Here is an 8,879-nt window from a genome sequence, read left to right as displayed (position 1 = left end):
AAACCCCTTATTTTCAGTTCCTAGACCGAAATCTTAGACAAAACCCTTTGTACTGAATCCTCGCCGTCACTCTCCTATCCTGCTACACTCTCCAGTTCTTAATGTCCCAGTCAATCTTTACATACTGGCCCATAACACCTCTAATCTGATTCAAGGAAGGAATTCCAAGATAAATGGTTAACCCTAGAGTTATCCTTACTTACCAGAGAGAAGATCAATTAGTTCCACACCAGTATGCCTTAGTTGGGCTTGCACATGGAATGTCAATAAACCACCTAGACTCTGCAAACTAGTCCTTTTCCCAAACTTTCTAAGACATCCAGCTAGAAATATTATTCTAGACCTATGGTGAAACATTATTATATTGTGTATTTTTCTATCAAATTCCAGAGTTTTATCGAATATAATTTTCAATACTAATTGATGAATGGAAAAGTTTCATGTAGCACCATACATCAACGAAAAAAAAATGCATAATTTCAAATCAACAGCAAATTTCACAGATGAGTGATAAAATTTCCTTAAAGGAGATAAGCGAATTTTATTCACCAAAACTAAAAAAAAAATCAGTAAGCATCGTTAAAATCATACCAAGAAATCGAGAAGATATCCAACCAGATTAAACAAACAAGCTCAATCTACTAAGCCTCAAGAGATGAGTAGAACCAACGATGAGCGAACCTTCGAATCAATACTGGAATCGCAGAATCCGTAACAGAACTTTGAGATCTGCAAATAAATAAAGGTTAAGAAGTGATCAATCAACATCTGTGGAATAACAATTTATTCAGATCAAACACAAAATCTAATAAATCTTCTTTCTGAATAAGTGGAATTCAAAAGAAATATCCGAATCTTATCTGCATTTTGTTCTCTAGAGATTAAACTTCCTTTAAAAATTTGACTAATGGTGTATCAAATATCAATCAAAGCAAATATTAAATTAAAAAACAATAAGATAATTGAAGAACAAATCAGATTTCTATTAGAAGCTCTCGGACGGAATCGAATAAATTACTAAACATTAAAAAATAATCAAAGAAGATTACCAAATGGATGTAGAAAACATTACGCCCGAGAGAGAGAGAGAGATCGAGAGAGAACTACCGCGCGAAGCTCTCTGATTCGTAAGTCCGAAAATGAAAATCGCGAAAGAAGAAATCGAAAATGCGATTTGTTCTTTTGAGATTTAAAACTCTAGGTTTTTTTAAGAGGAAGAAGAAACAAACGAGAGAAGAAATCGAAAATCCGATTTTCACTCTAGGGTTTCTTTTTTTTTTTGAGGAAGACGATAACAGAGAAGAAATCGAAACTGATATTTGGTAAAGGCTGGTGCGGAAATAGTGTTAGGCTATTTTTATTAACGCCACACCAATCGCTGTAAGCTTAGTAAAAGTTGGGGTGGCAATAGTGATTCTTTTATTAATTAAATGACGGATTAAATTAGTCGTTTATAATCGACTGTTATAAACGTCATTAAGGGTTAAATAACCGGTGAAACCCGTCGTATATAAACGACGGCTTTAGTCCGTCGTTTTTTCCGCAATATTTAGTCGTTTTTCACTGTTTATGACGTAGTGTACGACCAAAAATTATATCTAGACCCTTTTATTTTTATCAAACTCATATCCAGATCTATCGAATTAATTGATTCAGGTTAGATAATTTTAGATTGTTCAAGGTTATTTTCAATAAAAATAAGTAAGGGTGTGAATTGAACTCAAGACCTCTTCTTTTATGAAGGAAGAATTTAGCCACTATACCCAACATTGGATAGTTATAAAAAATTAATCTAAAAAATATAAAATATAAGTTACAAAGTAACATACCATTCAAATTTAGACGGATATAGGGATTAATTCGTTTCGGACTTGGATCAAGAGACATCAACTCATATCTGACCCATATTTTAATTCGGATATATTTGAAGGAACCAAATCCGCTAAATTTTGATTTAGATCACTCGAATTTCTGATAAAATCCGACTCATTTTAATCTCTATGTCAATGGGTGGGTAGGTACTAGATTTGGATGAGCCTTAACCCTACCCTAAAGAGGTGGGCTAGACTTAGACCGGCCTATACTCCTATGGAAGGTTTGATTTTTAGATATTATAAAAATGAAATTCATGTACTTTATGAAATCAATTGGAATCATTTGATATTATTTTCACCAAAATATATAGGGATCAAATCTCTATCTTAATTGAAAAAATAACTGGACATGAAAGTGAACTTATTATTTTTAATATGTTTTAGTTATTTTTAATTTCAAAATCATACATCTATGTATAATATATACATATAAAATATACTAGGGCGCCTGATTGAGTTGGAATTGTTAGAGCATCTCTAACGCAACACCCTCTACCCATACCCATAAATGAGTCTTTTAGGTAATGTGGGTAGTAATTATGGGTATCCATGTGATATGCACTCCAACCCTGCTACCCATAAGTGTTACCCTTAAATTGTTTAATAATTTTTAATTCAATTCAGATTTAAAATTTTCTGTAATTGTTTTTTTCAACATAACTACCTAAATGTTTTCCCTCCAAAAATGATGAGTAATCAAGTGGGAGTAACTTTTTTTGGTATCAAAAATGTCTAGACCAAAAAAATGGTGAGGGATGGATCTTGGAGTTGAAAATTTTGGACTCCATTTCCCACGTAGTCAGTTGGAAGCTGATGGATAGAAAGAAGGGTAATGCAATGGAGTTGCTCTTAGGCCATACCTTGGCCTGGATTTGATGGGTTGAAATTTTTTTTATTTTTTTTTTCTGGGCCAAACCCTACCTTTGAAGGCTCAAAATCAAGTCCCTAGTCCTTCTTTCCTCGGTTGAGCTGGATGGGTAACTGGGCCATCGGTCACAGTTGATACCCTTAGTTTTAATATTAGTTTTAGAACTCGATAAGAAAGTCAAAACTCGGTCAAGTGAATTAGACTCAATTGAATTTCGTGGTCATGACTCAGCCCAAAGCTTGATGGAACCCAATCAATGGGTGAGTTTGAGCTAGATTTGGTTGAACTCTTACCCGGCCCTGATGAGATATGGCTTAGACTTAGATCAGCCTTGTACTCCCATTGGGAATAATTAGTGAACTGAACCCGGTCTTAACGGGCCTAGTTCTGGGATTGGGTTGATTTTTGAATGGTAGAAAAACAATTCATGTATTTTTTATTTTAAAAATCATTTGAAGTCATTTGATATTATTTTTCGTCAAAATAGGGATCCAATCTCTATTCTAATATTAAAAAAAATGTCATTTTTGAGCCGATAGATCCTTTCAAAAGAACTAGAGCACACAGTTGTTTAAAAATATCAAAGAGATGAATAAGAATTATGAAGTGTTTCATTTCTCAATCATCTACACTTAAGCTGGACTAACACAAATGATGTGGTGGCGTGCTCGTCATTGTGTCACCCTTGTGTCTCACTTTGTGTCACGACTCTATTATCTATAGAATTAGGGCAACTCTCTTTATTTTTATGATTAGAAATGAAAATAAACTAATTATTTTTAATATGTTTTAATCATCTTTATTAGAAAATTATGCATCTATTCAATCTTGGAGCTACTCGTATGATCTATTTTCTATTAAACCTTTAGGATAAAATGTTCTACTTTTGGGGAGCACTTATTTTTTTGCTAGTGTTTGATTGCCTCTAATTACGGAAAATATCAAAACATATAATTGATTATAAATTTTGGGGGAAAAGAGTAGTCGTTAGAGTAACATTAGGATTTACCCGTTAAGCATTTCTCCTATGGCTCAGGTGGAAAAATATTTTTCAACCAAGGAAAGAAATCATTATCTTGTCTGTACAGAATCATAGATGCTTTTCATTTAGACATGAGTGAAAAGCATTTGTATGCACTTCCACATCAATAAAGTATGAATTGATGTCATTTTTAAAGTCACTCCCAATTCAACTCATTAAAAATAGTCATGATAATATGTCTTGCCAGAAGGCATATTCAATCGATTCCCTGATGTGACAAGTTTGGGAGCAGTAGATTTGTATGTCTTGAGATACACGATTACACTTCCTTATAAAAAAATCGTATCCCAAGGCATACAAATCTACGGCTCTCAAATTTGTCCACATCAAGGAGTTGATTGAGTATGTCACGTCGCAAGTCATATTATCAAAACTCCATTAAAAAATGGCATATATGCCCATTCCACTAAGCATAAAGAAATGGCATAATCATTAATTGTAGTAAATAAATAGCTGTTTTAGTAATTTCCCAAAGAAAATAAAATAAATCATCAACTAAACAAAGCCAAATTATTCATTCCATACAATCTAGGTGTACTAAAGCTCCAAAATAAACCATAAACTATTAATAATTCAAGTAGACTTTTCGTCCCTAAACCCAAACCCTAACTCTAAATTTATGAATATGAAAAGTGAGAATAAACTAAACCTAGACTCTCCATTCAATGTGGCCATTCAAAGCTCAATAGAAAGCTATTGAACCGTTCAACATAGAAATACAACCCATCTTTTCTAACACTCCAACAACAAGTCCCATTTGAAAAGTGAAAGATGTTTGAACCCAATGGCTACAAATCACCCAAGAAATTTTCCTTTTGTGGTTAGATTTAGCTAGAGCCATCAATAGATCGGATCAAACCCAAAATCAGATACGTTCCGATCTGATAACTTCAGTCTGGTTCGATGATTTGGAATATATGATAAAAATCATATCTGATAGAATAATGATGAATGCACGCATATCTTTTTCCTTGTGTACCCGGAAGAAAAAGATCTATGGTTATGTGCCCTTGCCACGTCAACCGTGTGTGCATTCATCACGACTCTATCTAATAAGATTCCGATCCAATACCTTATTGGATCGGATCTGAATTAACCATGTCCTGATCCAATTCAGTAAAATGTTACCAAGTATATAAATTATTCTACTACATGTGTTTAATTTATGATTTTTATTTCGATTTTGTGCATCAAATTGGGTTTGCCCCTATCTAATTGTTATTGGACTGAGTTTGGATCTTAATATTGAAATCTGATAAAAACCTTATCCGATACACATTTGATCAGTCTTGGATCCAACCAATCCTTTTCGGATCAAACCAATCGACCATCATCCTTTTGACCCAATTTGATAAATTGACAGCCATATATTTTCACCCACGGGAGTAAGTAACGAAGATAAATTGTGCCATAAGGGGGGTCCAAAGAATACATGGAGTTGGATAGGTATTAATTTCAGTCCCTACTAGATCAGCACTTGTTATGTAGATGTACTTTTGAATTGGATCAAACATGAGATATTAAAGGCTTTTCGAAACTTGCAGAGTTCCACTGTTCTAAAAATTATTATTATTATTATTTTTTAAAATCAGGATCCTTAGAATTTTATGGCATTTTTTTCCTTAAAGAATAAATATTTTCCGTTTTGTAAAAATTTAAGAATTTCTAAAAAGGCCAAAGAAAATTAAGAAAATAATTGCTTAAAGAGAAGAATAATTTTATTAGAGCCACCTACAAAATAGAAATAACCCAATATTTCGAAATCATTTCAAAGTAGATCCGGTCTGGGCCTGTTGAAACAATGTACGTGGTTTTAACATCTTCAAGTGTGAGTTACTTCTCATTTATTTAGTCCCACATCGGACATGTAAAGGTGGAGAATACAAGGAATGCCTTATAAAAAAGGTTTTATGAGAAAAGGAAAAGCATACCTTTCTCGGCCTTTTGGCTAAGATCAAGTGTAGTATCTGTTCTTATCAGTTTAATATCTGATACGTGGACCATCGGTCCACATGATATTAAATTAATTTTTCTTGAGGGAGGGTCCAACACAATAGCTTGCTATTGGGGCTTTCAAGCGTCGCCCTTGCGTTGCACTATTGCATGGGCCTGGCGCATCTCTCCAATACAAATTAAAGCTTTACTCTCTTAATATGGGATCAATTATGTTAAAATTGTAACATACTTATAGATTGTTTCTCTTAATATAATCAGATAATTGTTAAAAGAAAATTTATGTCTCTTATTATGGGGAATGTTGGCTATTTCTTATCATTATGACTGCTTGCATTTTATCGGATCATGTTCTTATTGGGTTGGATCCTTATCAAAATCCAAAACATCAATTCAGACCCGAAGTTATTAGATAGGAATGGAACATATCGAGTTTTGGGACTAATTTGATCCATAGCCGGCCATAACAAGGTTGTCTCTTATCTTGTTGTGGTATGCATGATATAGTGCCCTTGTACAATAGTTGAGTATCCCACAACTGTCTCAGAATTGCGGTCATTCTTTGGGCTCGTCAACTGCTATCGATGATTCATTCAAGGTTTACTCAAAGCGCACCGCACCTCTCACTACCCTATTGAAGAAAGACACTGCATGGTCCTGGTCGGACCAGTGCCAAGAGGTATTTGAAGGCCTCAAGAATGCCGTGATGCAAGATCCCGTCTTGGTCCTATCACATATCACCAAGCCCCTTGAGGTGCATACCTAACACCCGACCACGCTATTGGTGAGGTGTTGCATGTTTGGCATTTGATAGAAGTCGACATCATGCGAACCCCATATTGCCTCTAAGATTCATGGGTAACAGTCGGGTTGCATTCATGAGTGTCATAGAAGCACCAAGATATCATGCCAGGTCCACAGGGCTTTCCCGAAAATTGCATGCCCAGGGCTTGGACTCAATCATATAGCATTTATGGGCCAAATCAAACAGATAATTTGCTAGACGAACCTACCCTAAAGCCTTGACCCTGCCCTGTTAATTAGGTGGTAATGGGCAGGTTTTACCCTTGCCAAGCTGCCCTATTAATTAGACCCTAATTGTAAGGGTCTCGACATTATATTTGTATAATAAAGGTTAAAAGATTAATTCACAATTTTCAACTTCAAATCCACTTTTTGTATAGTTATGAATGTCAAAATGGATTGAATTTTATTGAGACTAATTTCAAACATATGAACAATTTCTCATTTGGATAAAGATTTAACACGATATCTATGTTGGCCCTACAAGAGGGAGTACAAATATGTTGGCCAAGTTGTAGGCTAATTTAAGTCCTAGCTCAACCAGATTTTATGGGCTTGAAATGATTGCCCAGCTGTTGTACTTTGGGGCTTAGAGTAGTGGGCTAGTTCCACCTAATTGATATATAAGCCTAATCCGTCCCGGCCCAGCCCCCATTAACACCCCTCTTCATCCCAATTTTACACCCAAAAAAACCCTTCATCCCAGTAACCTTGAACCAGAGAGAGAGAGATTTTAAATATTTTTTTTTTTGGTGATGGGTTGATTCAAATATTTGGAAAGGATATTAGATTAAATAAGGCCTCGACATAAGGTGAATGCTAATAATCTCCAAATCCGATAATTTGGCTGGATTAGAAAGTAAAATTGAACCACTTTTATTTGAAGATATTTAGAGAAAACGGATATAAACACACAAAACTAGAAAATATAATCAATCAACCACAAATTTTTGGTATAAAGCATGGGTGATGTTTCAATTAGATGTAAATTTTTCTAGGCTAGAAATCAATTAAACAATTTCACACAAATAAACAATACTCGGATTGATACAAGTACCACTCAACGCACGGGGGAGATTCCATCAATTACTTCCCCGAGCTAACAGGATAACCTATGCCATGTCGTGTCGTGGGGAAAACCACAAACAACAAGCTACACATGACTCCAATACTCAACGGGACGATGTTCAAAACTTCTCGAGTCTCCTTTCCTGCCATTGGGTAGAAGCAATTCAAAATATTCGAATCTCTCAACGCAATTGACACAAACACGAAGACGGATAAAACAGCATGGACACCATCGATTAACCTTAGCCGATACTTGCTAAGATCCGGGGGACTCAAGCCCGTGATTGGGTAATCAAAGAGCCACATGCCTTTGAAAGTAGCAAGACCATAGTAAACTTTCCCATCTGGTGATTTGAAGCTATCGGTGAAGGACGCGAGAGAGCACGAAGCGGCAAGGAGTGCTAGTAAGAGTAGTGTCATGGGGCGTGTCACCGAATCACATGTGCCATTGTTAGTGAATGTTGGGGTGAGGAGTTGAAATGCCAAGAGAGTGCCCGTAGGGAGAAGGTTGGCTAAGTGGGCAGTGCTTGCTAATGTTTGGGTGATGGCCCGTTGTGAAAGTGAAGGAGTTGGAGTTGTGTTTTGTATTTGAATCTCCTCTTTGGCGTCGGATCCACTGCTCGTCGTCTCCGATGATAATGGCGTCGATTCCTTGATGGATTTGGATCTTGTTCTAAGAGACATATTTGAGGTAGTAGAGGGTTGTGGTTTTTGGTTGATTGGTTGAGAGATGCAATTGCAATTTAAGAAATGGAGGTAAGACAATGAATTTAAAGAGTTGGTAGGGTTTCCAAGTAGTTTCCCCTTTGGTTCTGTTTTGACATTTTCTTTGCTTGTTTATATGGTTGTGTTAGGTGTGAAATTTCAAATATGAAATTGATTCAAAATAATTTTTCAATGGTCATTATTAAACATTTGATAATTTAGTACGTATACGTACCTATATAAGTTATTTACACGTTTATCTAGGAATGCTACGCAGTCAACTGTATTCCATAGAACAACCTCCATCAAGTCTCTGCTCCCGCCCTTTAATCTCGTTTTCTAAAATTTTCGACTATCCAACCCTATATTGAGTTCTTAACCTTCAGATTATCATCACAAAAAATACTACATTTTAAAAATTGATTATATAATAATAATAATAATAATAATAATAAATTTAAATTAAATTATCTAAATGAATTATTCAAATTCAATGAAAGTTTTTAATAAATTAAAGTATGAAAGTTTTTGAGTTTTTGTATTCTAATGTTGTCATGTGATATTC

The 8,879-nt window shown here is 35.0% G+C and overlaps 1 non-coding gene and 1 pseudogene across 1 annotated transcript; one reads left to right on the top strand and one right to left on the bottom strand.

Moving 5' to 3' along the window:
* Positions 1-5,711: 5,711 nt before the first annotated feature.
* Positions 5,712-5,907, top strand: LOC147404267 (U2 spliceosomal RNA). Its single transcript, XR_015178174.1, has one exon. It is a non-coding gene; the product is annotated as a U2 spliceosomal RNA (small nuclear RNA).
* A 1,581-nt stretch (positions 5,908-7,488) lies between these two features.
* LOC147404266 (protein DMP3 pseudogene) lies at positions 7,489-8,440 on the bottom strand (annotated as a pseudogene).
* Positions 8,441-8,879: the final 439 nt, after the last annotated feature.

The sequence above is a fragment of the Akebia trifoliata genome, chromosome 4, assembly GCF_017979445.1.
Source record: "Akebia trifoliata isolate Shusen 1 chromosome 4, ASM1797944v1, whole genome shotgun sequence".
NCBI lineage: Eukaryota > Viridiplantae > Streptophyta > Magnoliopsida > Ranunculales > Lardizabalaceae > Akebia > Akebia trifoliata.
Note: the sequence above shows the minus strand (reverse complement) of the source record. Positions and strands in the feature narration are given on the sequence as shown.